The 24,421-nt window shown below is 42.6% G+C and overlaps 36 non-coding genes across 36 annotated transcripts; all 36 read left to right on the top strand.

The window, feature by feature from the left end:
• Window positions 1-435: 435 nt before the first annotated feature.
• Window positions 436-508, top strand: TRNAK-CUU (transfer RNA lysine (anticodon CUU)). Its single transcript has one exon. It is a non-coding gene; the product is annotated as a tRNA-Lys (tRNA).
• An 878-nt stretch (window positions 509-1,386) lies between these two features.
• TRNAK-CUU (transfer RNA lysine (anticodon CUU)) lies at window positions 1,387-1,459 on the top strand. Its single transcript has one exon. It is a non-coding gene; the product is annotated as a tRNA-Lys (tRNA).
• A 1,035-nt stretch (window positions 1,460-2,494) lies between these two features.
• On the top strand, window positions 2,495-2,567 carry TRNAK-CUU (transfer RNA lysine (anticodon CUU)). The gene has a single exon. It is a non-coding gene; the product is annotated as a tRNA-Lys (tRNA).
• Window positions 2,568-2,957: 390 nt separating this feature from the next.
• On the top strand, window positions 2,958-3,030 carry TRNAK-CUU (transfer RNA lysine (anticodon CUU)). Its single transcript has one exon. It is a non-coding gene; the product is annotated as a tRNA-Lys (tRNA).
• A 390-nt stretch (window positions 3,031-3,420) lies between these two features.
• Window positions 3,421-3,493, top strand: TRNAK-CUU (transfer RNA lysine (anticodon CUU)). The gene has a single exon. It is a non-coding gene; the product is annotated as a tRNA-Lys (tRNA).
• Window positions 3,494-3,883: 390 nt separating this feature from the next.
• Window positions 3,884-3,956, top strand: TRNAK-CUU (transfer RNA lysine (anticodon CUU)). The gene has a single exon. It is a non-coding gene; the product is annotated as a tRNA-Lys (tRNA).
• An 853-nt stretch (window positions 3,957-4,809) lies between these two features.
• TRNAK-CUU (transfer RNA lysine (anticodon CUU)) lies at window positions 4,810-4,882 on the top strand. Its single transcript has one exon. It is a non-coding gene; the product is annotated as a tRNA-Lys (tRNA).
• Window positions 4,883-5,272: 390 nt separating this feature from the next.
• Window positions 5,273-5,345, top strand: TRNAK-CUU (transfer RNA lysine (anticodon CUU)). Its single transcript has one exon. It is a non-coding gene; the product is annotated as a tRNA-Lys (tRNA).
• An 853-nt stretch (window positions 5,346-6,198) lies between these two features.
• On the top strand, window positions 6,199-6,271 carry TRNAK-CUU (transfer RNA lysine (anticodon CUU)). Its single transcript has one exon. It is a non-coding gene; the product is annotated as a tRNA-Lys (tRNA).
• Window positions 6,272-6,661: 390 nt separating this feature from the next.
• Window positions 6,662-6,734, top strand: TRNAK-CUU (transfer RNA lysine (anticodon CUU)). Its single transcript has one exon. It is a non-coding gene; the product is annotated as a tRNA-Lys (tRNA).
• Window positions 6,735-7,124: 390 nt separating this feature from the next.
• On the top strand, window positions 7,125-7,197 carry TRNAK-CUU (transfer RNA lysine (anticodon CUU)). The gene has a single exon. It is a non-coding gene; the product is annotated as a tRNA-Lys (tRNA).
• A 390-nt stretch (window positions 7,198-7,587) lies between these two features.
• On the top strand, window positions 7,588-7,660 carry TRNAK-CUU (transfer RNA lysine (anticodon CUU)). Its single transcript has one exon. It is a non-coding gene; the product is annotated as a tRNA-Lys (tRNA).
• Window positions 7,661-8,513: 853 nt separating this feature from the next.
• TRNAK-CUU (transfer RNA lysine (anticodon CUU)) lies at window positions 8,514-8,586 on the top strand. Its single transcript has one exon. It is a non-coding gene; the product is annotated as a tRNA-Lys (tRNA).
• Window positions 8,587-8,976: 390 nt separating this feature from the next.
• On the top strand, window positions 8,977-9,049 carry TRNAK-CUU (transfer RNA lysine (anticodon CUU)). Its single transcript has one exon. It is a non-coding gene; the product is annotated as a tRNA-Lys (tRNA).
• A 390-nt stretch (window positions 9,050-9,439) lies between these two features.
• TRNAK-CUU (transfer RNA lysine (anticodon CUU)) lies at window positions 9,440-9,512 on the top strand. Its single transcript has one exon. It is a non-coding gene; the product is annotated as a tRNA-Lys (tRNA).
• A 390-nt stretch (window positions 9,513-9,902) lies between these two features.
• TRNAK-CUU (transfer RNA lysine (anticodon CUU)) lies at window positions 9,903-9,975 on the top strand. Its single transcript has one exon. It is a non-coding gene; the product is annotated as a tRNA-Lys (tRNA).
• An 853-nt stretch (window positions 9,976-10,828) lies between these two features.
• Window positions 10,829-10,901, top strand: TRNAK-CUU (transfer RNA lysine (anticodon CUU)). The gene has a single exon. It is a non-coding gene; the product is annotated as a tRNA-Lys (tRNA).
• Window positions 10,902-11,291: 390 nt separating this feature from the next.
• Window positions 11,292-11,364, top strand: TRNAK-CUU (transfer RNA lysine (anticodon CUU)). Its single transcript has one exon. It is a non-coding gene; the product is annotated as a tRNA-Lys (tRNA).
• Window positions 11,365-12,626: 1,262 nt separating this feature from the next.
• Window positions 12,627-12,699, top strand: TRNAK-CUU (transfer RNA lysine (anticodon CUU)). The gene has a single exon. It is a non-coding gene; the product is annotated as a tRNA-Lys (tRNA).
• Window positions 12,700-13,089: 390 nt separating this feature from the next.
• TRNAK-CUU (transfer RNA lysine (anticodon CUU)) lies at window positions 13,090-13,162 on the top strand. The gene has a single exon. It is a non-coding gene; the product is annotated as a tRNA-Lys (tRNA).
• A 390-nt stretch (window positions 13,163-13,552) lies between these two features.
• Window positions 13,553-13,625, top strand: TRNAK-CUU (transfer RNA lysine (anticodon CUU)). The gene has a single exon. It is a non-coding gene; the product is annotated as a tRNA-Lys (tRNA).
• A 390-nt stretch (window positions 13,626-14,015) lies between these two features.
• Window positions 14,016-14,088, top strand: TRNAK-CUU (transfer RNA lysine (anticodon CUU)). The gene has a single exon. It is a non-coding gene; the product is annotated as a tRNA-Lys (tRNA).
• A 390-nt stretch (window positions 14,089-14,478) lies between these two features.
• Window positions 14,479-14,551, top strand: TRNAK-CUU (transfer RNA lysine (anticodon CUU)). The gene has a single exon. It is a non-coding gene; the product is annotated as a tRNA-Lys (tRNA).
• Window positions 14,552-14,941: 390 nt separating this feature from the next.
• On the top strand, window positions 14,942-15,014 carry TRNAK-CUU (transfer RNA lysine (anticodon CUU)). Its single transcript has one exon. It is a non-coding gene; the product is annotated as a tRNA-Lys (tRNA).
• Window positions 15,015-15,404: 390 nt separating this feature from the next.
• On the top strand, window positions 15,405-15,477 carry TRNAK-CUU (transfer RNA lysine (anticodon CUU)). Its single transcript has one exon. It is a non-coding gene; the product is annotated as a tRNA-Lys (tRNA).
• Window positions 15,478-15,867: 390 nt separating this feature from the next.
• Window positions 15,868-15,940, top strand: TRNAK-CUU (transfer RNA lysine (anticodon CUU)). The gene has a single exon. It is a non-coding gene; the product is annotated as a tRNA-Lys (tRNA).
• Window positions 15,941-16,330: 390 nt separating this feature from the next.
• On the top strand, window positions 16,331-16,403 carry TRNAK-CUU (transfer RNA lysine (anticodon CUU)). Its single transcript has one exon. It is a non-coding gene; the product is annotated as a tRNA-Lys (tRNA).
• A 390-nt stretch (window positions 16,404-16,793) lies between these two features.
• Window positions 16,794-16,866, top strand: TRNAK-CUU (transfer RNA lysine (anticodon CUU)). Its single transcript has one exon. It is a non-coding gene; the product is annotated as a tRNA-Lys (tRNA).
• A 390-nt stretch (window positions 16,867-17,256) lies between these two features.
• On the top strand, window positions 17,257-17,329 carry TRNAK-CUU (transfer RNA lysine (anticodon CUU)). The gene has a single exon. It is a non-coding gene; the product is annotated as a tRNA-Lys (tRNA).
• Window positions 17,330-17,741: 412 nt separating this feature from the next.
• Window positions 17,742-17,814, top strand: TRNAK-CUU (transfer RNA lysine (anticodon CUU)). The gene has a single exon. It is a non-coding gene; the product is annotated as a tRNA-Lys (tRNA).
• A 390-nt stretch (window positions 17,815-18,204) lies between these two features.
• Window positions 18,205-18,277, top strand: TRNAK-CUU (transfer RNA lysine (anticodon CUU)). The gene has a single exon. It is a non-coding gene; the product is annotated as a tRNA-Lys (tRNA).
• A 390-nt stretch (window positions 18,278-18,667) lies between these two features.
• Window positions 18,668-18,740, top strand: TRNAK-CUU (transfer RNA lysine (anticodon CUU)). The gene has a single exon. It is a non-coding gene; the product is annotated as a tRNA-Lys (tRNA).
• Window positions 18,741-19,207: 467 nt separating this feature from the next.
• Window positions 19,208-19,280, top strand: TRNAK-CUU (transfer RNA lysine (anticodon CUU)). Its single transcript has one exon. It is a non-coding gene; the product is annotated as a tRNA-Lys (tRNA).
• A 359-nt stretch (window positions 19,281-19,639) lies between these two features.
• On the top strand, window positions 19,640-19,712 carry TRNAK-CUU (transfer RNA lysine (anticodon CUU)). Its single transcript has one exon. It is a non-coding gene; the product is annotated as a tRNA-Lys (tRNA).
• Window positions 19,713-23,020: 3,308 nt separating this feature from the next.
• TRNAK-CUU (transfer RNA lysine (anticodon CUU)) lies at window positions 23,021-23,093 on the top strand. Its single transcript has one exon. It is a non-coding gene; the product is annotated as a tRNA-Lys (tRNA).
• Window positions 23,094-23,384: 291 nt separating this feature from the next.
• On the top strand, window positions 23,385-23,457 carry TRNAH-GUG (transfer RNA histidin (anticodon GUG)). The gene has a single exon. It is a non-coding gene; the product is annotated as a tRNA-His (tRNA).
• The last annotated feature ends 964 nt before the right edge of the window (window positions 23,458-24,421 follow it).

Genomic DNA, 24,421 nt, shown 5'->3' with positions numbered 1-24,421 from the left:
CTTATTTGAAATTGAACACCATTCAATAGATGATAATTGTTTATTTTCATCCTCAATTTAGTACTGAATTTTTGGCCAAAAGTTGATACACCGTAGCATGCTTCGACCCTCATACAACTCTAGGCACGCCATTGCGCTTACCCTAAGCCTAGGCCCCTAGTTGGTGGGCTTCGCATGCAAGGTCATCTCACTTTGCTTACCCATTGTTAGCGGGCATTACATGTTGTTTTGTAATTATTAATGGTCATTTCACTCTACATATGAAATTTTCCTTGGCAAGCACATTGAGTTGGGTTAGTTTAGCTGGTAGAGCGCAAGGCTCTTCATCTTTTCATCATAGGTTCGAGAACCATATTCCATGGGCATTACATGTTGTATTAACTCATAAATGGTCATCTCAGTCTAGGATGAAATTGTGCTAGTCAAGCATACCGAACCGGCCTCGCTCAGATGGAAGAGCGCAAGGCTCTTGACCTTGTGGTCATGGGTTCGAGCCCCATGGTCGGCGAGTGTGGCATGCTTGGTCAACTCATATTTGGTCATATAACTCTAGGCATGCCATTGTGCTTACCCTAAGTCAAGGCCCCTAGTTGGTGGGCTTCGCATGCAAGGTCATCTCACTGTGCTTACCCATTGTAAGCAGGCATTACATCTTGTTTTGTAATTACTAATGGTCATTTCAATCTAGATATGAAATTTCCTTGGCAAGCACATTGACTTGGCCTAGTTTAGATGGAAGAGCGCAAGGCTCTTAATCTTTTCATCATGAGTTCGAGAGCACTATAGATTATTAATGGTCATTTCACTATAGATTCGAGAGCACTTTTCATCTTGTTTTGTAATTATTAATGGTCATTTCACTATAGATTTGAAATTTTCCTTGGCAAGCACATTGAGTTGAGTTAGTTTAGCTGGAAGAGCGCAAGGCTCTTAATCTTTTCATCATGAGTTCGAGAGCACTATAGATTATTAATGGTCATTTCACTATAGATTCAAGAGCACTTTTCATCTTGTTTTGTAATTATTAATGGTCATTTCACTATAGATTTGAAATTTTCCCTGGCAAGCACATTGAGTTGAGTTAGTTTAGCTGGAAGAGCACATTGAGTTGAGTTAGTTTAGCTGGAAGAGCACATTGAGTTGAGTTAGTTTAGCTGTTAGCGGGCATTACATATTGTTTTGTGATTATTAATGCTCATTTCACTCTAGATATGAAATTTACCTTGGCAAGCACATTAAGTTATGCTAGTTTAGCTTGAAGAGCGTAAGGCTCTTAATCTTTTCATGATGGGTTCGAGAGCCATGGTCCGTGGGCATTACATGTTGTATTAACTCATAAATGATCATCTCAGTCTAGGATGAAAGTGTAGTTGTCAAGCACATCGAGCCGGCCTAGCTCAGATGGAAGAGCGCAAGGCTCTTAACCTTGTGGTCATGGGTTCGAGCCCCATGGTCGGCGAGTGTGGTATGCTGTGTCAAATAAAATTTGGTGATATAAGTCAAGGCACGACATTGTGCTTATCCTAAGTCAACGCCCCTAGTTAGTGGGCTTCGCATGCAAGTTCATCTCACGTTGCTTACTCATTGTAAGAAAGGTCATCTCACTTTCCTTGCCCATTGTCAACGGGCATTACATATTGTTTTGTGATTATTAATGCTCATTTCAGTCTAGATATGAAATTTACCTTGGCAAGCACATTGAGTTATGCTAGTTTAGCTTCAAGGGCGCAAGGCTCTTAATCTTTTCATCATGGGTTCGAGAGCCATGGTCCGTGGGCATTACATGTTGTATTAACTCATAAATGGTCATCTCAGTCTAGGATGAAAGTGTGGTTGTCAAGCATATCGAGCTGGCCTAGCTCAGATGGAAGAGCGCAAGGCTCTTAACCTTCTGGTCATGGGTTCGAGGCCCGAAGCCAGTTAACTCAGAATATGGTAAAGTGGCCCCTGGTTGGGGAACTACCCCTCTAATGGGATTCTTCATGGCCTTATTTGCTGTATTCTTAGTTATCATTTTGGAAATTTACTATTCTCCTCTTGAGATTACGTTGACTGATGGAAATAATAGAGGCGTATACGATCTGGGCCGCTCCAATGGTCGGCGAGTGTGGCATGCTGTGTCAAATAAAATTTGCTGATATAAGTTAAGGCACGACATTGTGCTTGTCCTAAGTCAACGCCCCTAGTTAGTGGGCTTCGCATGCAAGTTCATCTCACTTTGCTTACTCATTGTAAGAAAGGTCATCTCACTTTGCTTGCCCATTGTTAGCGGGCATTACATATTGTTTTGTGATTATTAATGCTCATTTCAGTCTAGATATGAAATTTACCTTGGCAAGCACATTGAGTTATGCTAGTTTAGCTTAAAGAGCGCAAGGCTCTTAATCTTTTCATCATGGGTTCGAGAGCCATGGTCCATGGGCATTACATGTTGTATTAACTCATAAATGATCATCTCAGTCTAGGATGAAAGTGTAGTTGTCAAGCACATCGAGCCGGCCTAGCTCAGATGGAAGAGCGCAAGGCTCTTAACCTTGTGGTCATGGGTTCGAGCCCCATGGTCGGCGAGTGTGGTATGCTGTGTCAAATAAAATTTGGTGATATAAGTCAAGGCACGACATTGTGCTTATCCTAAGTCAACGCCCCTAGTTAGTGGGCTTCGCATGCAAGTTCATCTCACTTTGCTTACTCATTGTAAGAAAGGTCATCTCACTTTGCTTGCCCATTGTCAACGGGCATTACATATTGTTTTGTGATTATTAATGCTCATTTCAGTCTAGATATGAAATTTACCTTGGCAAGCACATTGAGTTATGCTAGTTTAGCTTGAAGAGCGCAAGGCTCTTAATCTTTTCATCATGGGTTCGAGAGCCATGGTCCGTGGGCATTACATGTTGTATTATCTCATTAATGGTCATCTCAGTCTAGGATGAAAGTGTGGTTGTCAAGCACATCGCGCCGGCCTAGCTCAGATGGAAGAGCGCAAGGCTCTTAACCTTGTGGTCATGGGTTCGAGCCCCATGGTCCGCGAGTGTGGTATGCTGTGTCAAATAAAATTTGGCGATATAAGTCAAGGCACGACTTTGTGCTTATCCTAAGTCAACGCCCCTAGTTAGTGGGCTTCGCATGCAAGTTCATCTCACTTTGCTTACTCATTGTAAGAAAGGTCATCTCACTTTGCTTGCCCATTGTCAACGGGCATTACATATTGTTTTGTGATTATTAATGCTCATTTCAGTCTAGATATGAAATTTACCTTGGCAAGCACATTGAGTTATGCTAGTTTAGCTTGAAGAGCGCAAGGCTCTTAATCTTTTCATCATGGGTTCGAGAGCCATGGTCCGTGGGCATAACATGTTGTATTATCTCATTAATGGTCATCTCAGTCTAGGATGAAAGTGTGGTTGTCAAGCATATCAAGCCGGCCTAGCTCAGATGGAAGAGCGCAAGGCTCTTAACCTTGTGGTCATGGGTTCGAGCCCCATGGTCGGCGAGTGTGGCATGCTGTGTCAAATAAAATTTGGTGATATAACTGAAGGCACCACTTTGTGCTTATCCTAAGTCAACGCCCATAGTTAATGGGCTTCGCATGCAAATTCATCTCACTTTGTTTACTCATTGTAACAAAGGTCATCTCACTTTGCTTGCCCATTGTTAGCGGGCATTACATATTGTTTTGTGATTATTAATGCTCATTTCAATCTAGATATGAAATTTACCTTGGCAAGCACATTGAGTTATGCTAGTTTAGTTTGAAGAGCGCAAGGCTCTTAATCTTTTCATGATGGGTTCGAGAGCCATGGTCCGTGGGCATTACATGTTGTATTAACTCATAAATGATCATCTCAGTCTAGGATGAAAGTGTAGTTGTCAGGCACATCGAGCCGGCCTAGCTCAGATGGAAGAGCGTAAGGCTCTTAACCTTGTGGTCATGGGTTCGAGCCCCATGGTCGGCGAGTGTGGTATGCTGTGTCAAATAAAATTTGGTGATGTAAATCAAGGCACGACATTGTGCTTATCCTAAGTCAACGCCCCTAGTTAGTGGGCTTTGCATGCAAGTTCATCTCGCTTTGCTTACTCATTGTAAGAAAGGTCATCTCACTTTCCTTGCCCATTGTCAACGGGAATTACATATTGTTTTGTGATTATTAATGCTCATTTCACTCTAGATATGAAATTTACCTTGGCAAGCACATTGAGTTATGCTAGTTTAGCTTCAAGAGCGCAAGGCTCTTAATCTTTTCATCATGGGTTCGAGAGCCATGGTCCGTGGGCATTACATGTTGTATTAACTCATAAATGGTCATCTCAGTCTAGGATGAAAGTGTGGTTGTCAAGCATATCGAGCCGGCCTAGCTCAGATGGAAGAGCGCAAGGATCTTAACATTGTGGTCATGGGTTCTAGCCCCATGGTCGGCGAGTGTGGCATGTTGTGTCAAATAAAAGTTGCTGATATAAGTTAAGGCACAACATTGTGCTTATCCTAAGTCAACGCCCCTAGTTAGTTGGCTTCGCATGCAAGTTCATCTCACTTTGCTTATTCATTGTAAGAAAGGTCATCTCACTTTGCTTGCCCATTGTTAGCGGGCATTATATATTGTTTTGTGATTATGAATGCTCATTTCACTCTAGATATGAAATTTACCTTGGTAAGCACATTGAGTTATGCTAGTTTAGCTTGAAGAGCGCAAGGCTCTTAATCTTTTCATCATAGGTTCGAGAGCCATGGTTCGTGGGCATTACATGTTGTATTAACTCATAAATGGTCATTGCAGTCTAGGATGAAAGTGTGGTTGTCAAGTACATCAAGCCGGCCTAGCTCAGATGGAAGAGCGTAAGGCTCTTGACCTTGTGGTCATGGGTTCGAGCCCCATGGTCGGCGAGTGTGGCATGTTGTGTCAAATAAAATTTGGTGATATAAGTCAAGGCACGACATTGTGCTTATCCTAATTCAATGCCCCTAATTGGTGGGCTTTGGATGCAAGGTCATCTCACTTTGCTTACTCATTGTAAGAAAGGTCATCTCACTTTGCTTGCCCATTGTTAGCGGGCATTACATATTGTTTTGTGATTATTAATGCTCATTTCAGTCTAGATATGAAATTTACCTTGGCAAGCACATTGAGTTATGCTAGTTTAGCTTGAAGAGCGCAAGGCTCTTAATCTTTTCATCATGGGTTCGAGAGCCATGGTCCGTGGGCATTACATGTTGTATTAACTCATAAATGATCATCTCAGTCTAGGATGAAAGTGTGGTTGTCAAGCACATTGAGCCGGCCTAGCTCAGATGGAAGAGCGCAAGGCTCTTAACCTTGTGGTCATGGGTTCGAGCCCCATGGTCGGCGAGTGTGGTATGCTGTGTCAAATTTAATTTGCTGATAATAGTCAAGGCACGACATTGTGCTTATCCTAAGTCAACGCCCCTAGTTAGTAGGCTTCGCATGCAAGTTCATCTCGCTTTGCTTACTCATTGTAAGAAAGGTCATCTCACATTCCTTGCCCATTGTCAACGGGAATTACATATTGTTTTGTGATTATTAATGCTCATTTCACTCTAGATATGAAATTTACCTTGGCAAGCACATTGAGTTATGCTAGTTTAGCTTCAAGAGCGCAAGGCTCTTAATCTTTTCATCATGGGTTCGAGAGCCATGGTCCGTGGGCATTACATGTTGTATTAACTCATAAATGGTCATCTCAGTCTAGGATGAAAGTGTGGTTGTCAAGCATATCGAGCCGGCCTAGCTCAGATGGAAGAGCGCAAGGATCTTAACATTGTGGTCATGGGTTCGAGCCCCATGGTCGGCGAGTGTGGCATGTTGTGTCAAATAAAAGTTGCTGATTTAAGTTAAGGCACGACATTGTGCTTATCCTAAGTCAACGCCCCTAGTTAGTTGGCTTCGCATGCAAGTTCATCTCACTTTGCTTATTCATTGTAAGAAAGGTCATCTCACTTTGCTTGCCCATTGTTAGCGGGCATTATATATTGTTTTGTGATTATGAATGCTCATTTCACTCTAGATATGAAATTTACCTTGGTAAGCACATTGAGTTATGCTAGTTTAGCTTGAAGAACGCAAGGCTCTTAATCTTTTCATCATAGGTTCGAGAGCCATGGTTCGTGGGCATTACATGTTGTATTAACTCATAAATGGTCATTGCAGTCTAGGATGAAAGTGTGGTTGTCAAGCACATCGCGCCGGCCTAGCTCAGATGGAAGAGCGCAAGGCTCTTAACCTTGTGGTCATGGGTTCGAGCCCCATGGTCGGAGAGTGTGGTATGCTGTGTCAAATAAAATTTGGTGATATAAGTCAAGGCACGACATTGTGCTTATCCTAAGTCAACGCCCCTAGTTAGTGGGCTTCGCATGCAAGTTCATCTCACTTTGCTTACTCATTGTAAGAAAGGTCATCTCACTTTGCTTGCCCATTGTCAACGGGCATTACATATTGTTTTGTGATTATTAATGCTCATTTCAGTCTAGATATGAAATTTACCTTGGCAAGCACATTGAGTTATGCTAGTTTAGCTTGAAGAGCGCAAGGCTCTTAATCTTTTCATCATGGGTTCGAGAGCCATGGTCCGTGGGCATAACATGTTGTATTATCTCATTAATGGTCATCTCAGTCTAGGATGAAAGTGTGGTTGTCAAGCATATCAAGCCGGCCTAGCTCAGATGGAAGAGCGCAAGGCTCTTAACCTTGTGGTCATGGGTTCGAGCCCCATGGTCGGCGAGTGTGGCATGCTGTGTCAAATAAAATTTGGTGATATAACTGAAGGCACGACTTTGTGCTTATCCTAAGTCAACGCCCATAGTTAGTGGGCTTCGCATGCAAATTCATCTCACTTTGTTTACTCATTGTAAGAAAGGTCATCTCACTTTGCTTTCCCATTGTTAGCGGGCATTACATATTGTTTTGTGATTATTAATGCTCATTTCAATCTAGATATGAAATTTACCTTGGCAAGCACATTGAGTTATGCTAGTTTAGTTTGAAGAGCGCAAGGCTCTTAATCTTTTCATGATGGGTTCGAGAGCCATGGTCCGTGGGCATTACATGTTGTATTAACTCATAAATGATCATCTCAGTCTAGGATGAAAGTGTAGTTGTCAGGCACATCGAGCCGGCCTAGCTCAGATGGAAGAGCGCAAGGCTCTTAACCTTGTGGTCATGGGTTCGAGCCCCATGGTCGGCGAGTGTGGCATGCTGTGTCAAATAAAATTTGGTGATATAACTGAAGGCACGACATTGTGCTTATCCTAAGTTAACGCCCCTAGTTAGTGGGCTTTGCATGCAAGTTCATCTCACTTTGCTTACTCATTGTAAGAAAGGTCATCTCACTTTCCTTGTCCATTGTAAACGGGAATTACATATTGTTTTATGATTATTAATGCTCATTTCACTCTAGATATGAAATTTACCTTGGCAAGCACATTGAGTTATGCTAGTTTAGCTTCAAGAGCGCAAGGCTCTTAATCTTTTCATCATGGGTTCGAGAGCCATGGTCCGTGGGCATTACATGTTGTATTAACTCATAAATGATCATCTCAGTCTAGGATGAAAGTGTAGTTGTCAAGCACATTGAGCCGGCCTAGCTCAGATGGAAGAGCGCAAGGCTCTTAACCTTGTGGTCATGGGTTCGAGCCCCATGGTCGGCGAGTGTGGTATGCTCTGTCAAATTTAATTTGGTGATAATAGTCAAGGCACGACATTGTGCTTATCCTAAGTCAACGCCCCTAGTTAGTGGGCTTCGCATGCAAGTTCATCTCGCTTTGCTTACTCATTGTAAGAAATGTCATCTCACTTTCCTTGCCCATTGTCAACGGGAATTACATATTGTTTTGTGATTATTAATGCTCATTTCACTCTAGATATGAAATTTACCTTGGCAAGCACATTGAGTTATGCTAGTTTAGCTTCAAGAGCGCAAGGCTCTTAATCTTTTCATCATGGGTTTGAGAGCCATGGTCCGTGGGCATTACATGTTGTATTAACTCATAAATGGTTATCTCAGTCTAGGATGACAGTGTGGTTGTCAAGCATATCGAGCCGGCCTAGCTCAGATGGAAGAGCGCAAGGATCTTAACATTGTGGTCATGGGTTCGAGCCCCATGGTCGGCGAGTGTGGCATGTTGTGTCAAATAAAAGTTGCTGATATAAGTTAAGGCACGACATTGTGCTTATCCTAAGTCAACGCCCCTAGTTAGTTGGCTTCGCATGCAAGTTCATCTCACTTTGCTTATTCATTGTAAGAAAGGTCATCTCACTTTGCTTGCCCATTGTTAGCGGGCATTATATATTGTTTTGTGATTATGAATGCTCATTTCACTCTAGATATGAAATTTACCTTGGTAAGCACATTGAGTTATGCTAGTTTAGCTTGAAGAGCGCAAGGCTCTTAATCTTTTCATCATAGGTTCGAGAGCCATGGTTCGTGGGCATTACATGTTGTATTAACTCATAAATGGTCATTGCAGTCTAGGATGAAAGTGTGGTTGTCAAGCACATCGCGCCGGCCTAGCTCAGATGGAAGAGCGCAAGGCTCTTAACCTTGTGGTCATGGGTTCGAGCCCCATGGTCGGAGAGTGTGGTATGCTGTGTCAAATAAAATTTGGTGATATAAGTCAAGGCACGACATTGTGCTTATCCTAAGTCAACGCCCCTAGTTAGTGGGCTTCGCATGCAAGTTCATCTCACTTTGCTTACTCATTGTAAGAAAGGTCATCTCACTTTGCTTGCCCATTGTCAACGGGCATTACATATTGTTTTGTGATTATTAATGCTCATTTCAGTCTAGATATGAAATTTACCTTGGCAAGCACATTGAGTTATGCTAGTTTAGCTTGAAGAGCGCAAGGCTCTTAATCTTTTCATCATGGGTTCGAGAGCCATGGTTCGTGGGCATTACATGTTGTATTAACTCATAAATGGTCATTGCAGTCTAGGATGAAAGTGTGGTTGTCAAGCACATCGCGCCGGCCTAGCTCAGATGGAAGAGCGCAAGGCTCTTAACCTTGTGGTCATGGGTTCGAGCCCCATGGTCGGAGAGTGTGGTATGCTGTGTCAAATAAAATTTGGTGATATAAGTCAAGGCACGACATTGTGCTTATCCTAAGTCAACGCCCCTAGTTAGTGGGCTTCGCATGCAAATTCATCTCACTTTGTTTACTCATTGTAAGAAAGGTCATCTCACTTTGCTTGCCCATTGTTAGCGGGCATTACATATTGTTTTGTGATTATTAATGCTCATTTCAATCTAGATATGAAATTTACCTTGGCAAGCACATTGAGTTATGCTAGTTTAGTTTGAAGAGCGCAAGGCTCTTAATCTTTTCATGATGGGTTCGAGAGCCATGGTCCGTGGGCATTACATGTTGTATTAACTCATAAATGATCATCTCAGTCTAGGATGAAAGTGTAGTTGTCAGGCACATCGAGCCGGCCTAGCTCAGATGGAAGAGCGCAAGGCTCTTAACCTTGTGGTCATGGGTTCGAGCCCCATGGTCGGCGAGTGTGGCATGCTGTGTCAAATAAAATTTGGTGATATAACTGAAGGCACGACATTGTGCTTATCCTAAGTTAACGCCCCTAGTTAGTGGGCTTTGCATGCAAGTTCATCTCACTTTGCTTACTCATTGTAAGAAAGGTCATCTCACTTTCCTTGCCCATTGTAAACGGGAATTACATATTGTTTTATGATTATTAATGCTCATTTCACTCTAGATATGAAATTTACCTTGGCAAGCACATTGAGTTATGCTAGTTTAGCTTCAAGAGCGCAAGGCTCTTAATCTTTTCATCATGGGTTCGAGAGCCATGGTCCGTGGGCATTACATGTTGTATTAACTCATAAATGATCATCTCAGTCTAGGATGAAAGTGTAGTTGTCAAGCACATTGAGCCGGCCTAGCTCAGATGGAAGAGCGCAAGGCTCTTAACCTTGTGGTCATGGGTTCGAGCCCCATGGTCGGCGAGTGTGGTATGATGTGTCAAATTTAATTTGGTGATAATAGTCAAGGCACGACATTGTGCTTATCCTAAGTCAACGCCCCTAGTGAGTGGGCTTCGCATGCAAGTTCATCTCGCTTTGCTTACTCATTGTAAGAAAGGTCATCTCACTTTCCTTGCCCATTGTCAACGGGAATTACATATTGTTTTGTGATTATTAATGCTCATTTCACTCTAGATATGAAATTTACCTTGGCAAGCACATTGAGTTATGCTAGTTTAGCTTCAAGAGCGCAAGGCTCTTAATCTTTTCATCATGGGTTCGAGAGCCATGGTCCGTGGGCATTACATGTTGTATTAACTCATAAATGGTCATCTCAGTCTAGGATGAAAGTGTGGTTGTCAAGCATATCGAGCCGGCCTAGCTCAGATGGAAGAGCGCAAGGATCTTAACATTGTGGTCATGGGTTCGAGCCCCATGGTCGGCGAGTGTGGCATGTTGTGTCAAATAAAAGTTGCTGATATAAGTTAAGGCACGACATTGTGCTTATCCTAAGTCAACGCCCCTAGTTAGTTGGCTTCGCATGCAAGTTCATCTGACTTTGCTTATTCATTGTAAGAAAGGTCATCTCACTTTGCTTGCCCATTGTTAGCGGGCATTATATATTGTTTTGTGATTATGAATGCTCATTTCACTCTAGATATGAAATTTACCTTGGTAAGCACATTGAGTTATGCTAGTTTAGCTTGAAGAGCGCAAGGCTCTTAATCTTTTCATCATAGGTTCGAGAGCCATGGTTCGTGGGCATTACATGTTGTATTAACTCATAAATGGTCATTGCAGTCTAGGATGAAAGTGTGGTTGTCAAGTACATCGAGCCGGCCTAGCTCAGATGGAAGAGCGTAAGGCTCTTGACCTTAAGGTCATGGGTTCGAGCCCCATGGTCGGCGAGTGTGGCATGTTGTGTCAAATAAAATTTGGTGATATAAGTCAAGGCACGACATTGTGCTTATCCTAATTCAATGCCCCTAATTGGTGGGCTTTGGATGCAAGGTCATCTCACTTTGCTTACTCATTGTAAGAAAGGTCATCTCACTTTCCTTGCCCATTGTTAGCGGGCATTACATATTGTTTTGTGATTATTAATGCTCATTTCAGTCTAGATATGAAATTTACCTTGGCAAGCACATTGAGTTATGCTAGTTTAGCTTGAAGAGCGCAAGGCTCTTAATCTTTTCATCATGGGTTCGAGAGCCATGGTCCGTGGGCATTACATGTTGTATTAACTCATAAATGATCATCTCAGTCTAGGATGAAAGTGTAGTTGTCAAGCACATTGAGCCGGCCTAGCTCAGATGGAAGAGCGCAAGGCTCTTAACCTTGTGGTCATGGGTTCGAGCCCCATGGTCGGCGAGTGTGGTATGCTGTGTCAAATTTAATTTGGTGATAATAGTCAAGGCACGACATTGTGCTTATCCTAAGTCAACGCCCCTAGTTAGTGGGCTTCGCATGCAAGTTCATCTCACTTTGCTTACTCATTGTAAGAAAGGTCATCTCACTTTGCTTGCCCATTGTCAACGGGCATTACATATTGTTTTGTGATTATTAATGCTCATTTCAGTCTAGATATGAAATATACCCTTGCAAGCACATTGAGTTATGCTAGTTTAGCTTGAAGAGCGCTATCGTAGTGTATTTCGTACACTACGTGAAAAAGTAAAAAATAATATAACCGATTTAATTACATATAAATAAATAAAATAATATATCAAGATATTTATCACGTGCATAGGGCAAGATTTGAACCCTGTACCTCCACATAGCCAAACTTCAACTTTACCATTATGCTACCTTATCTTTAGTGTTCTATAAATAGATTTAATAACTATAAGTGCTTTATTTGCGCCTACCTTTATTAAAAGGTAAATCATGTATTTTTAGAGTGCGTGAATATTTTATAGAAAAACGCAAGCGACTAAAAAGTGACTCATGCACATCTAGCGTGCATGAGCACTATATTTAGCAAATAAAAGCAAGGATTAGAAAAGCATCACATGCACATTTAGTGTGCATGAACATATTAGAAAAAAAAAAAAAGCATGTAGCTATGCTTAGTCTCTCCCATCACTACATAAGGATGGGGAGCACAATGTAATAGGTGTGTGAAAAATATTTGGGAAATTGGATATATTTCCTAAAACACCAACAATCAATAAAATATACTCGTGGGATTCACGAAGTTTAAGATAATCTATCTCTTTCAATCTAAATTCATATTCTTACATAAATATTGATTAATGTAATACTTGTGGGATTCACAAGGTTTGATCTCTTTTCTCAATCTACTCTAATCTATTCTAAACTATTTCAATTTATTACTACGATTAAGATAAACTAAAACAATTATACTTGTGGGATTCACAAGTTTCTATATCTCTTTCTAATAATCTATCCATTACTAGCCTCATCTCATATTTTCCTTCCTCCTAGTCCAAAACCTCAGTGGTTCCCACCCGACTCACGCAACGATCCGGAGCCGAAAGGCACGACAGCGCAAGGCTCTTAATCTTTTCATCATGGGTTCGAGAGCCATGGTCCATGGGCATTACATGTTGTATTAACTCATTAATGGTCATCTCAGTCTAGGATGAAAGTGTGGTTGTCAAGCACATCGAGCCGGCCTAGCTCAGATGGAAGAGCGCAAGGCTCTTAACCTTGTGGTCATGGGTTCGAGCACCATGGTCGGCGAGTGTGGTATGCTGTGTCAAATAAAATTTGGTGATATAAGTCAAGGCACGACTTTGTGCTTATCCTAAGTCAACGCCCCTAGTTAGTGGGCTTCGCATGCAAGTTCATCTCACTTTGCTTACTCATTGTAAGAAAGGTCATCTCACTTTGCTTGCCCATTGTTAGCGGGCATTACATATTGTTTTGTGATTATTAATGCTCATTTCAGTCTAGATATGAAATTTACCTTGGCAAGCACATTGAGTTATGCTAGTTTAGTTTGAAGAGCGCAAGGCTCTTAATCTTTTCATGATGGGTTCGAGATCCATGGTCCGTGGGCATTACATGTTGTATTAACTCATAAATGATCATCTCAGTCTAGGATGAAAGTGTAGTTGTCAGGCACATCGAGCCGGCCTAGCTCAGATGGAAGAGCGTAAGGCTCTTAACCTTGTGGTCATGGGTTCGAGCCCCATGGTCGGCGAGTGTGGTATGCTGTGTCAAATTTAATTTGGTGATAATAGTCAAGGCACGACATTGTGCTTATCCTAAGTCAATGCCTCTAGTTAGTGGGCTTCGCATGCAAGTTCATCTCACTTTGCTTACTCATTGTAAGAAAGGTCATCTCACTTTGCTTGCCCATTGTCAACGGGCATTACATATTGTTTTGTGATTATTAATGCTCATTTCAGTCTAGATATGAAATATACCCTTGCAAGCACATTGAGTTATGCTAGTTTAGCTTGAAGAGCGCAAGGCTCTTAATCTTTTCATCATGGGTTCGAGAGCCATGGTCCATGGGCATTACATGTTGTATTAACTCATTAATGGTCATCTCAGTCTAGGATGAAAGTGTGGTTGTCAAGCACATCGAGCCGGCCTAGCTCAGATGGAAGAGCGCAAGGCTCTTAACCTTGTGGTCATGGGTTCGAGCACCATGGTCGGCGAGTGTGGTATGCTGTGTCAAATAAAAGTTGCTGATATAAGTTAAGGCACGACATTGTGCTTATCCTAAGTCAACGCCCCTAGTTAGTGGGCTTCGCATGCAAGTTCATCTCACTTTGCTTACTCATTGTAAGAAAGGTCATCTCACTTTCCTTGCCCATTGTAAACGGGAATTACATATTGTTTTATGATTATTAATGCTCATTTCACTCTAGATATGAAATTTACCTTTGCAAGCACATTGAGTTATGCTAGTTTAGCTTCAAGAGCGCAAGGCTCTTAATCTTTTCATCATGGGTTCGAGAGCCATGGTCCGTGGGCATTACATGTTGTATTAACTCATAAATGATCATCTCAGTCTAGGATGAAAGTGTAGTTGTCAAGCACATTGAGCCGGCCTAGCTCAGATGGAAGAGCGCAAGGCTCTTAACCTTGTGGTCATGGGTTCGAGCCCCATGGTCGGCGAGTGTGGTATGCTGTGTCAAATTTAATTTGGTGATAATAGTCAAGGCACGACATTGTGCTTATCCTAAGTCAACGCCGCTAGTTAGTGGGCTTCGCATGCAAGTTCATCTCACTTTGCTTACTCATTGTAAGAAAGGTCATCTCACTTTGCTTGCCCATTGTCAACGGGCATTACATATTGTTTTGTGATTATTAATGCTCATTTCAGTCTAGATATGAAATATACCCTTGCAAGCACATTGAGTTATGCTAGTTTAGCTTGAAGAGCGCAAGGCTCTTAATCTTTTCATCATGGGTTCGAGAGCCATGGTCCATGGGCATTACATGTTGTATTAACTCATTAATGGTCATCTCAGTCTAGGATGAAAGTGTGGTTGTCAAGCACATCGAGCCGGCCTAGCTCAGATGGAAGAGCGCAAGGCTCTTAACCTTGTGGTCATGGGTTCGAGCACCATGGTCGGCGAGTGTGGTATGCTGTGTCAAATTTAATTTGGTGATATAAGTCAAGGCACGACATTGTGCTTATCCTAAGTCAACGCCCCTAGTTAGTGGGCTTCGCATGCAAGTTCATCTCACTTTGCTTACTCATTGTAAGAAAGGTCATCTCACTTTGCTTGCCCATTGTCAACGGGCATTACATATTGTTCTGTGATTATAAATGCTCATTTCAGTCTAGATATGAAATTTACCTTGGCAAGCACATTGAGTTATCCTAGTTTAGCTTGAAGAGCGCAAGGCTCTTAATCTTTTCATCATGGGTTCGAGAGCCATGGTCCGTGGGCATTACATGTTGTATTATCTCATTAATGGTCATCTCAGTCTAGGATGAAAGTGTGGTTGTCAAGCACATCGCGCCGGCCTAGCTCAGATGGAAGAGCGTAAGGCTCTTAACCTTGTGGTCATGGGTTCGAGCCCCATGGTCGGCGAGTGTGGTATGCTGTGTCAAATAAGATTTGGTGATATAAGTCAAGGCACGAGATTGTGCTTATCCTAAGTCAACGCCCCTAGTTAGTGGGCTTCGCATGCAAGTTCATCTCACTTTGCTTACTCATTGTAAGAAAGGTCATCTCACTTTGCTTGCCCATTGTCAACGGGCATTACATATTGTTTTGTGATTATTAATGCTCATTTCAGTCTAGATATGAAATATACCCTTGCAAGCACATTGAGTTATGCTAGTTTAGCTTGAAGAGCGCAAGGCTCTTAATCTTTTCATCATGGGTTCGAGAGCCATGGTCCATGGGCATTACATGTTGTATTAACTCATTAATGGTCATCTCAGTCTAGGATGAAAGTGTGGTTGTCAAGCACATCGAGCCGGCCTAGCTCAGATGGAAGAGCGCAAGGCTCTTAACCTTGTGGTCATGGGTTCGAGCACCATGGTCGGCGAGTGTGGTATGCTGTGTCAAATAAAAGTTGCTGATATAAGTTAAGGCACGACATTGTGCTTATCCTAAGTCAACGCCCCTAGTTAGTGGGCTTCGCATGCAAGTTCATCTCACTTTGCTTACTCATTGTAAGAAAGGTCATCTCACTTTCCTTGCCCATTGTAAACGGGAATTACATATTGTTTTATGATTATTAATGCTCATTTCACTCTAGATATGAAATTTACCTTTGCAAGCACATTGAGTTATGCTAGTTTAGCTTCAAGAGCGCAAGGCTCTTAATCTTTTCATCATGGGTTCGAGAGCCATGGTCCGTGGGCATTACATGTTGTATTAACTCATAAATGATCATCTCAGTCTAGGATGAAAGTGTAGTTGTCAAGCACATTGAGCCGGCCTAGCTCAGATGGAAGAGCGCAAGGCTCTTAACCTTGTGGTCATGGGTTCGAGCCCCATGGTCGGCGAGTGTGGTATGCTGTGTCAAATTTAATTTGGTGATAATAGTCAAGGCACGACATTGTGCTTATCCTAAGTCAACGCCGCTAGTTAGTGGGCTTCGCATGCAAGTTCATCTCACTTTGCTTACTCATTGTAAGAAAGGTCATCTCACTTTGCTTGCCCATTGTCAACGGGCATTACATATTGTTTTGTGATTATTAATGCTCATTTCAGTCTAGATATGAAATATACCCTTGCAAGCACATTGAGTTATGCTAGTTTAGCTTGAAGAGCGCAAGGCTCTTAATCTTTTCATCATGGGTTCGAGAGCCATGGTCCATGGGCATTACATGTTGTATTAACTCATTAATGGTCATCTCAGTCTAGGATGAAAGTGTGGTTGTCAAGCACATCGAGCCGGCCTAGTTCAGATGGAAGAGCGCAAGGCTCTTAACCTTGTGGTCATGGGTTCGAGCACCATGGTCGGCGAGTGTGGTATGCTGTGTCAAATTTAATTTGGTGATATAAGTCAAGGCACGACATTGTGCTTATCCTAAGTCAACGCCCCTAGTTAGTGGGCTTCGCATGCAAGTTCATCTCACTTTGCTTACTCATTGTAAGAAAGGTCATCTCACTTTGCTTGCCCATTGTCAACGGGCATTACATATTGTTCTGTGATTATAAATGCTCATTTCAGTCTAGATATGAAATTTACCTTGGCAAGCACATTGAGTTATCCTAGTTTAGCTTGAAGAGCGCAAGGCTCTTAATCTTTTCATCATGGGTTCGAGAGCCATGGTCCGTGGGCATTACATGTTGTATTATCTCATTAATGGTCATCTCAGTCTAGGATGAAAGTGTGGTTGTCAAGCACATCGCGCCGGCCTAGCTCAGATGGAAGAGCGCAAGGCTCTTAACCTTGTGGTCATGGGTTCGAGCCCCATGGTCGGCGAGTGTGGTATGCTGTGTCAAATAAGATTTGGTGATATAAGTCAAGGCACGAGATTGTGCTTATCCTAAGTCAACGCCCCTAGTTAGTGGGCTTCGCATGCAAGTTCATCTCACTTTGCTTACTCATTGTAAGAAAGGTCATCTCACTTTGCTTGCCCATTGTCAACAGGCATTACATATTGTTTTGTGATTATTAATGCTCATTTCAGTCTAGATATGAAATTTACCTTGGCAAGCACATTGAGTTATGCTAGTTTAGCTTGAAGAGCGCAAGGCTCTTAATCTTTTCATCATGGGTTCGAGAGCCATGGTCCGTGGGCATAACATGTTGTATTATCTCATTAATGGTCATCTTAGTCTAGGATGAAAGTGTGGTTGTCAAGCATATCAAGCCGGCCTAGCTCAGATGGAAGAGCGCAAGGCTCTTAACCTTGTGGTCATGGGTTCGAGCCCCATGGTCGGCGAGTGTGGCATGCTGTGTCAAATAAAATTTGGTGATATAACTGAAGGCACGACTTTGTGCTTATCCTAAGTCAACGCCCATAGTTAGTGGGCTTCGCATGCAAATTCATCTCACTTTGTTTACTCATTGTAAGAAAGGTCATCTCACTTTGCTTGCCCATTGTTAGCGGGCATTACATATTGTTTTGTGATTATTAATGCTCATTTCAATCTAGATATGAAATTTACCTTGGCAAGCACATTGAGTTATGCTAGTTTAGTTTGAAGAGCGCAAGGCTCTAGTTTGAAGAGCGCAAGGGTCTTAATCTTTTCATCATAGGTTCGAGAGCCATGGTTCGTGGGCATTACATGTTGTATTAACTCATAAATGGTCATTGCAGTCTAGGATGAAAGTGTGGTTGTCAAGTACATCGAGCCGGCCTAGCTCAGATGGAAGAGCGTAAGGCTCTTGACCTTGTGGTCATGGGTTCGAGCCCCATGGTCGGCGAGTGTGGCATGTTGTGTCAAATAAAATCTGGTGATATAAGTCAAGGCACGACATTGTGCTTATCCTAATTCAATGCCCCTAATTGGTGGGCTTTGGATGCAAGGTCATCTCACTTTGCTTACTCATTGTAAGAAAGGTCATCTCACTTTGCTTGCGCATTGTTAGCGGGCATTACATATTGTTTTGTGATTATTAATGCTCATTTCACTCTAGATATGAAATTTACCTTGGCAAGCACATTGAGTTATTCTAGTTTAGCTTGAAGAGCGCAAGGCTCTTAATCTTTTCATCTTGGGTTCGAGAGCCATGGTCCGTGGGCATTACATGTTGTATTAACTCATAAATGATCATCTCAGTCTAGGATGAAAGTGTAGTTGTCAAGCACATCGAGCCGGCCTAGCTCAGATGGAAGAGCGCAAGGCTCTTAACCTTGTGGTCATGGGTTCGAGCCCCATGGTCGGCGAGTGTGGTATGCTGTGTCAAATTTAATTTGGTGATATAAGTCAAGGCACGACATTGTGCTTATCCTAAGTCAACGCCCCTAGTTAGTGGGCTTCGCATGCAAGTTCATCTCACTTTGCTTACTCATTGTAAGAAAGGTCATCTCACTTTGCTTTCCCATTGTCAACGGGCATTACATATTGTTTTGTGATTATTAATGCTCATTTCAGTCTAGATATGAAATATACCCTTGCAAGCACATTGAGTTATGCTAGTTTAGCTTGAAGAGCGCAAGGCTCTTAATCTTTTCATCATGGGTTCGAGAGCCATGGTCCATGGGCATTACATGTTGTATTAACTCATTAATGGTCATCTCAGTCTAGGATGAAAGTGTGGTTGTCAAGCATATCGAGCCGGCCTAGCTCAGATGGAAGAGCGCAAGGCTCTTAACCTTGTTGTCATGGGTTCGAGCCCCATGGTCGGCGAGTGTGGCATGCTGTGTCAAATAAAATTTGCTGATATAAGTTAAGGCACGACATTGTGCTTATCCTAAGTCAACGCCCATAGTTAGTGGGCACACAAATAAAATTTGGTGATATAACTGAAGGCACGACTTTGTGCTTATCCTAAGTCAACGCCCATAGTTAGTGGGCTTCGCATGCAAGTTCATCTCACTTTGCTTACTCATTGTAAGAAAGGTCATCTCACTTTGCTTGCCCATTGTTAGCGGGCATTATATATTGTTTTGTGATTATGAATGCTCATTTCACTCTAGATATGAAATTTACCTTGGCAAGCACATTGAGTTATGCTAGTTTAGCTTGAAGAGCGCAAGGCTCTTAATCTTTTCATCATGGGTTTGAGAGCCATGGTTCGTGGGCATTACATGTTGTATTAACTCATAAATGGTCATCTCTGTCTAGGATGAAAGTGTGGTTGTCAAGTACATCGAGCCGGCCTAGCTCAGATGGAAGAGCGCAAGGCTCTTAACCTTGTGGTCATGGGTTCGAGCCCCATGGTCGGCGAGTGTGGCATGCTGTGTCAAATAAAATTTGGTGATATAAGTCAAGGCACGACATTGTGCTTATCCTAATTCAACGCCCCTAATTGGTGGGCTTCATTGTAAGCAAGGTCATCTCAATTTGCTTGCCGATTGTTAGCGGGTATTACATATTGTTTTGTAATTACTAATGGTCATTTCACTCTAGATATGACATTTTCCTTGGCAAGCACATTGAGTTGGCCTACTTTAGCTGGAAGTGCGCAAGGCTCTTAATCTTTTCATCATGGGTCGAGAGCCATGGTCCATGGGCATTACATGTTGGGTTAGCTCATAAATGTTCATCTCAATGTAGGATGAAATTGTGCTTGTCAAGCACACAGAGCCGGCCTAGCTCAGATGGAAGAGCGCAAGGCCCTTGACCTTGTGGTCATGGGTTCGAGCCCCATGGTCGGCGAATGTAGCATGCTTGGTCAAATCATATATGGTCATGTAACTGTAGGGACGCTAATGTGCTTAATATAACTTGGTGCTATTGTTGTAGTCGTTTGTTTGTTTTAATATAACTTGTTGAGCATCTTGCCTCGACTGATCTCCCCTTCTATCTCATGGTCTTATTCTTTCCTCTTCTCCTCTTGAGCTAAGCTTCTTAATCATATCTTATTATTTCTCCTCTACTCCCTAGTCTGAGACCCCCGTGGTCCCGCCCCTTCTACATGCACGTGCGTAACAATGCGACATATTTGGTGAACCCGACGTGAAGGGCGGAAAGAGAGCATGGAGATGGAAGAAGACTTCGACTTCGAGGAGATGATGGCAAAAATCGTGATGGAAGCCGGACGGAAGATGGCGAAGTGAGATGCGCCTCAACAAACCGTCGAAGGGTGGTCGATCGAGTCGTCCGGTTCAATGGGAATGCGGTTCCAAATTTTTTGAGAGCTTACAATGTCGAGATGACGAAGCGGGGTGTGGATGAAGCGACAAAGCTAGATTTTTTTTGTCGAGTGGCGGCCGTATCAAGGTACAAAGAGGTCGAGCTCCGAGAATCTCACGAATCATGGGAGTCCTTTGAGGGAGCTCTATTGGAGACGTACGGATACGCGGAACTGGAAGGAAGAGGTCGACATCAGTTCGATCGGTGGGTGGCATCAACGAGGCATCATCGGAACGCGATGGAGGTATTCCGAGAGTTCGAGCTTCGTTTCTCTAAACTCTCGGAGTGGGAACGGAGATCGGTGGGGGCGGAAAAAGTCCTATTTTTGAAGACGATCCATCATGAGGAGAGGATGGACATCTTATTCGAGCTTCAAGATGATTATGGAACACATGGTCTCACTGAGGAGTGGTCCGAAGTGGAATAGGTATGCCGGCAACATGATGCGAGGCGGTTGGCCACAACACGGCCCGCGAGCGGCGAGTGACTACACACTACCGCCGAAAGAGAGTTAAACGCAAAACGGTTTGGAGGAGCTCGACCTAGAAGCGTTAATACGGGAGGCATGGGAGCTTGTGAAGGTGAAACATGGAGATCAGAAGACCAGAGGATAATCAACACAAAGATCAAATGTCTTTATGTGATGTTGGTGCAACAAAGACTAGTAGCTCAAGAAAAACTTTGGTTTTTGGTAATATCACTTTTAAGAGAGAAGTAGTGTAGAAGAGATCCAAATATGACGATGCCACACCAAATGCTGATGTATTCAACAATATTGCTGTACTTGCAGTGTGTGGTATAAGACGTCTTTGGGTTTCCAGAAAGGAGAGGAGACAAGGAATAACCACCACACATCTTGATGCAATGAGGTAAGAAGATTTTGAGCGAAAATGTTAAGCTCATTCTTCATTAATGATCTATTCTCATTCTTTCTTGATGCAAAGGTTTTGTTAGAGGTCTCTTCCTTTTCTTTACAGGAATTCATTTGTCTATGGTCTTGCTGTCGATATTTCTCAGTGTGCTTTCTTGCAACCTACTAGTGATGGACTAGCTTTTGTTGCAAAATACTGCAAAACCAACAAGTTCTTGGCACCTATTATATATTTGTTGCATGGATTAAAGGTGATTCCTCGTCTGTTTAAAAGAATGATAGTCACAAAATGAAAATTTGGTCAACTATTCCATGAGAAAGCAGCAAAATAACAGTTTCATTACCTTCTATTTGGTTTGAAGAATCACTAGCAACATTATGGAAATTTTATTAAACTAATTCATGAGAGCAATATTACTTAATATTTTATTTCCTCCGACTAGCTCAAATGGGTGTCACATTCTGGAAGAGTGCAAGTCTCTTAATTTGTGGTCATGGGTTGGAGGACCAAGGTCAAAGGACATCGCATGTCATGTTAAATCATAAATAGTGATCTCACTCTAGGTATAAATATTTACTTTCCTTGTATGTGCATTGAGTCAGCCTAGCTGAAATGCATGAGGGCAAGGCTCTTAACCTTGTGGTCATGATACCCCATGGTCGGTGGGCATTCCAAACCGTGTTAAATCATAAATGGTCATCAATTGTGCTTGACAAGCACACTGAGCTGCCCTAGTTTTGATGGAAGAGTGCAAGGTTCTTAACCTTGTGGTCATGGATTCGAGCGACATGGTAGGTGGGAGGCGCAAGATTTGTTAAATCATAAATGGTCATCTCGTTCTAGGCATGAAATTGTGTGAGCCCCATGGTTGACAAACATTATATGTGATATAAATCATAAATGGTCATCTCAATCTAGGAATGAAACCTTGGCAAGAGTAGGAGTCGCACACTGTGTTAAAAATCATAAATGCTCAATGAAATTGTAATCATAAATTTGCTTGGCAATCACACCTAGTCGGCCTAGCTCAGATAGTAGAGCGCAAGGCTCTTAACCTTGTGGTCATGGGTTCGGGCCCCATGGTCGGCGAGTGTCGCATGCTTGGTCAAATCATATTTGGTCGTATAACTCTAGGCACGACATTGTGCTTACCCTAAGTCTAGGCCCCTAGCTGGTGGGCTTCGCATGCAAGGTCATCTCACTTTGCTTACCCATTGTTAGAGGGCATTACATCTTGTTTTGTAATTATTAATGGTCATTTCACTCTAGATATGAAATTTTCCTTGGCAAGCACATTGAGTTGGCCTAGTATAGCTGGAAGAGCGCAATGCTCTTAATCTTTTCACCATGGGTTCGAGAGCCATGGTCCGTGGGCATTACATGTTGTATTAACTCATAAATGGTCATCTTAATGTAGGATGAAATTGTGCTTGTTAAGCACACTGAGATGGCCTAGCTCAGATGGAAGAGCACAAGGTTCTTAATCTTGTTGTCATAGGTTTGAGCCCCCTGGGTGGCGAGTGTCGCATGCTTGGTGAAATCATATTTGGTCATATAACTCTAGGCACACCATTGTGCTTACCGTATGTCTAGGCCCCTAGTTGGTGGGCTTCGCATGCAATGTCGTCTCACTTTGCTTACGCATTGTTAGTGGGCATTACATCTTGTTTTGTAATTATTAATGGTCATTTCACTCTAGATATGAAATTTTCCTTGGCAAGCACATTGAGTTGGCCTAGTTTAGCTGGAAGAGCGCAAGGGTATGAGAACCATGGTCCGTGGGCATTACATGTTGTATTAACTCATAAATGGGTATGAGAACCATGGTCCGTGGGCATTACATGTTGTATTAACTCATAAATGGGTATAGGAACCATGATCCGTGGGCATTACATGTTGTATTGACTCATAAATGGTCATCTCAGTCTAGGATGAAATTGTGCTTGTCAAGCATACCAAGCCGGCCTAGCTCAGATGGAAGAGCACAAGGCTCTTAACCTTGTGGTCATGGGTTCGAGCCCCATGGTCGGCGAGTGTCACAATCTTGGTCAAATGATATTTTGTCATATAACTCTAGGCACGCCATTGTGGTTACCCTAAGTTTAGGCCCCTAGTTGGTGGGCTTCGTATACAAGGTCATCTCATTGTGTTTACCCATTGTTAGCGGGCACATTGAGTTGGCCTACTTTAGTTGGAAGAGCGCAAGGCTCTTAATCTTTTCATCATGGGTTCGAGAGCCATGGTCCGTGGGCATTACATGTTGTGTTAACTCATAAATGGTCATCTGAATGTAGTATGAAATTTTGCTTGTCAAGCACACTGAGCCGGTCTAGCTCAGATGGAAGAGTGCAAGGCTGTGAACCTTGTGGTCATGGGCTCGAGCCCCATGGTTGGCGTGGGTTGGATGTTTGGTCAAATCAAATTTGGTCATATAACTCTAGGCACGACATTGTGCTTGCCCTAAGTCAAGGCCCCTAGTTGGTGGGCTTTGCATGCAAGGTCATCTCACTTTGCTTACCCATTGTTAGCGGGCATCTGGTTTCGTAATTATTAATGGTCATTTCACTCTAGATATGAAATTTTCCTTGGCAAGCACATTGAGTTGGGTTAGTTTAGATGGAAGAGTGCAAGGGTCTTAATCTTTTCATCATGGGTTCGAGAACCATGGTCCTTGGGCATTACATGTTGTATTAACTCATAAATGGTGTTGTTGGGGTGGCGGGTGAAGCCTAGAATCGCTTCACCCCCCTCCCAAGGGGTTTACGATAGAGAGATAGAAGGAGAGAGTGAAAATAAGAATGACACCAAAATAAGAGAGAAAAAGTGTATATCTCATTACATGCCCATAAGGGGTTTATATAATACATCCAATGTAACAGTTACATGACCGTTATATATAAGACCGTTACGCATTCTTGTACACATGCACATAATTGTGCATGTGGCCATACACATACTCACACACTCATTTACTTTACACATACACATCAACCACATCATTACAGCTACCCTTATGCCTCCCCGTATATTCTTACAGGTAGGGTAACAAATGGTCATCTCAATCTAGGATGAAATGGTGCTGGTCAAGCATACTGAGCTGGCCTAGCTTAGATGGAAAAGCGCAAGGCTCTTAACCTTGTGGTCATGGGTTCAAGCCCCATGGTCGGACGTAGCATGAAATTATGGTTGGGACACCCAGCTAGCCTAGCTTAGATGGAAGACCACAAGGCACTTAATCTTATGGTCATGAGTGTGATCCCCATGGTCTGTGGGACTTGCAAGCTAGGTTAAATCATAAATGGTTATCTCATTCTATGCATGAAAGTTTTCAAGCCCCATGGTCGGCGGGCGTTGCAACCC

The sequence above is a fragment of the Azolla caroliniana genome, unplaced genomic scaffold, assembly GCF_043228905.1.
Source record: "Azolla caroliniana isolate FFs.n. ecotype wild unplaced genomic scaffold, voAzoCaro1.0.p SCAF_6, whole genome shotgun sequence".
Classification (NCBI taxonomy): Eukaryota; Viridiplantae; Streptophyta; class Polypodiopsida; order Salviniales; family Salviniaceae; genus Azolla; species Azolla caroliniana.
Note: the sequence above shows the minus strand (reverse complement) of the source record. Positions and strands in the feature narration are given on the sequence as shown.